The 2,500-nt window shown below is 80.9% G+C and overlaps 1 non-coding gene across 1 annotated transcript in view; it reads right to left on the bottom strand.

Annotated features, from left to right (window-relative positions):
* The window catches only part of LOC128903795 (5.8S ribosomal RNA), a 153-nt gene extending 127 nt beyond the window's left edge, over positions 1 to 26 (bottom strand). Inside the window, exon 1 of the ribosomal RNA XR_008464263.1 lies at positions 1 to 26. This exon is cut by the window's left edge and continues 127 nt beyond it. This is a non-coding gene — a ribosomal RNA (5.8S ribosomal RNA).
* Positions 27 to 2,500: the final 2,474 nt, after the last annotated feature.

The following is a 2,500-nucleotide window of genomic DNA, read 5'->3' as shown; positions in this document are numbered from 1 at the left end:
AGCCGAGTGATCCACCGCTAAGAGTTGTCTCGTCTTTCGGCACCGCCCCGCGCGCGCGGGAGGGCCGGGAACGCTCGCCAGGAGCGGCCCCTCTCGGAGGACGGCCCAACCGCCTGCCCCGCCGGCCGGCCCCCCCTTCCTCCCCTCGCATCCCCGCGCGGGGCGGGAGGGGAAAGAACGGCGGAGCGCGGCGCGACGGGGGCGAGACGGAGGGGCCTCGCCTCGACTGACCGTACGAGCACGCCCAAGGAGGGCCAGAAAGGAAGGAAGGAAACGCCCCGAGAGGCGACGAGGGCCTGGGAGCCCGCGCTCCCCACCGGCCGAAGGCGACGGCAAGCGCCTCGCTCGCTTCGGGGGCGGCCCAGGCGCCCGGGCTCGGTCCGGCCTCCGCACGGAGGCGGCGGCGCGCCCGGCCGCTCCGCCTGTCCGCCTCGAGCGGGCGGCGCGGGGGGCCCCGACGGCTACCCCGCGCGCGCGCCTCCGCGCGCGCCGCTCCGCCGCGCCACGGGCAGCCTAACTCCTCCCCGGGGTCCCGTCCCGACGGCACCTCGGCGGCTCCGCGCCGCCGCGGGCGGACGCGGACGCGCCCCGAGCCGGCGACGCACGACGCCCGCGGCCCGCCGGACGGCGGCCCGCCGCGCGGCGGCCGCCCGCCCCGGCACCGCCGCCGCCGCCGCTTCCCGTCTCCTTCCGCGGGCACGCGCCGAGCGGAAGGCGGACGGCCGCCTGAGGCGGGGGCGGCTCCCGCTCTCCCCGTTTCCACGCGGAGACCGGGAGTGGGACGCCCCCGCTTGCCCCGACCGCCTGCACGGCTCGGCCGGGAAGGCGAAGACGGGGAGGCGAAGCGGCTAGGCGGGGCCCGGGGCCGGGACGGCCTCGGCGGCGGGGGGCTCCGTCCGGCTAGACCGAGCGGCGACGCCGCCGCTCGGGCAACGGGGTGCCGCCCTCGCCGGCGCTTAGCGGCGGGAGAACGCCGAGCGCTCGCCCGGACGGGGGAGGGAGGAGCGGCGCCGCAGCGCGACGCAGCCGCTGCGACGGAGGCGCGGCGTCCCTTCCCGCCCCCCCCCCGCGCACAGGGAGTGCGGGGGGAGGGCGTAGGGCCGCCCGGCGGCGGGTCCCCCCCTTGCGGGGACCCGCCGCGAGCCCCGGCGGGGAGCCCGCGCTCCTCGCCGGGGTCGCCCGTTCCGAGGCGGGCAGGTCGGACACGGCCGACCGCTCGCGCCGCGGTCTCTCCGCCGAGACCGGGCCGCGGAGAGGGGGGGGCAGGGGTGCCCCTCCCCGGCACGGGCCGCCCGCGGGACGCGGTCGCAGGCGACGGCCGTCCGGGAGAGGCTCTCTCACCGCGAGAGAGAACTCCCGGCCGCCGCCGCCGGCCGGCCGGCCCCCCGGGCGACGCCGAGCCGCCCGAGTCTTTAAACCCCCGCCCGGCCCCCGCGGCCCTTCGACCCCCGGAGACGCGCCGAGAGACGCGCCGAGGGAAGGGACCGCGAGAGCGCGGACGCTAGGTACCTGGCCCTGGGGCGAGGGAAACGAACTTTAGGCCCCGCGGGGGTGCCTCCCCCACTGCCACCTTCGGGGGAGCGTCCGCCCGCGGGGGCCGCGCCCGACGTCCGCCGCCACAACCACGTCCTCCGGCCCCGGGGCCCGGGGTTTCCCTCTGGCCCGGCGCTGCGCCCGGGAGGAGAGCCGTGGCTCGGGCCGCCCGCTGGGAAAGCAGGACGCCACCCGGCTTGCCGAGCCTCGCCCGCCGAGGGCGAGCGCGGCGGCGGAGCCCCCTTCCCGGCTCCCCAGGCAGGAGAGGGACGGGGGGCGGGGGACGCCGCCGCGCCGCTCGGCGCGCCGTACCCGGAACGCCCGGAGCCCTCCGCGGGCTTACCCGGCAGCCCTACCGAACGTCCGTGCGAGAAGGGAACTGTGACATTCACACCGACACAGCCCCGGGCACGGGGTGCGGGGAGGGTCGGGGGAGACGCCTCCCCCGACCCCGAAGGACAGCTCCCGTCTCTCTCGCCGCTCGCACACGCGGCGCCGTCGTCGTCGGCGCCGCCGCCGCCGCGCGCTCCCCGCTTCTTCTCGGGCGAGACGGGCCGGCGGGAGGAGGCTGGGGACGCGCCGCCGCGCCCCGCGCCCGACAGCTCCGCTTCCCCCGCGCGCTGCCCGCCCGCGCGCTGCCTCGCGGGCGAACCCACCGGGGCCCCGGCGCTCTCCGCCCAGCCCCTCCTCCCCGGCGGCGGCAGCGGGCCGCGCCGGGCGAGGGCGGGGAGGGGGACGGGAGTCGGTCCACCGGCGGCGGACGCCGTGCGGCGGCGGGCGCCAGCGGAGGCGAGAAGGGACGCGGCCGCGACGGGGAACGCGGCCGACGCGCCCTCCGCTCCTCTGCCGGCCCGGAGACGCGCGCGCCCGCGCGCGCGCGTCGGAGAGAAGCGGCGGAGGTCGGCGGCGGCGGCAGCAGCGGCGGCGGGCCGCCACTGCCAGCGAGCGAGATTGGGAGCGCCTTCAG

Source organism: Rissa tridactyla, unplaced genomic scaffold (assembly GCF_028500815.1).
Source record: "Rissa tridactyla isolate bRisTri1 unplaced genomic scaffold, bRisTri1.patW.cur.20221130 scaffold_63, whole genome shotgun sequence".
NCBI classification, from domain to species: domain Eukaryota; kingdom Metazoa; phylum Chordata; class Aves; order Charadriiformes; family Laridae; genus Rissa; species Rissa tridactyla.
The sequence above is the reverse complement of the archived record's forward strand: the minus strand, read 5'-3'. Positions and strand labels throughout refer to the sequence as shown.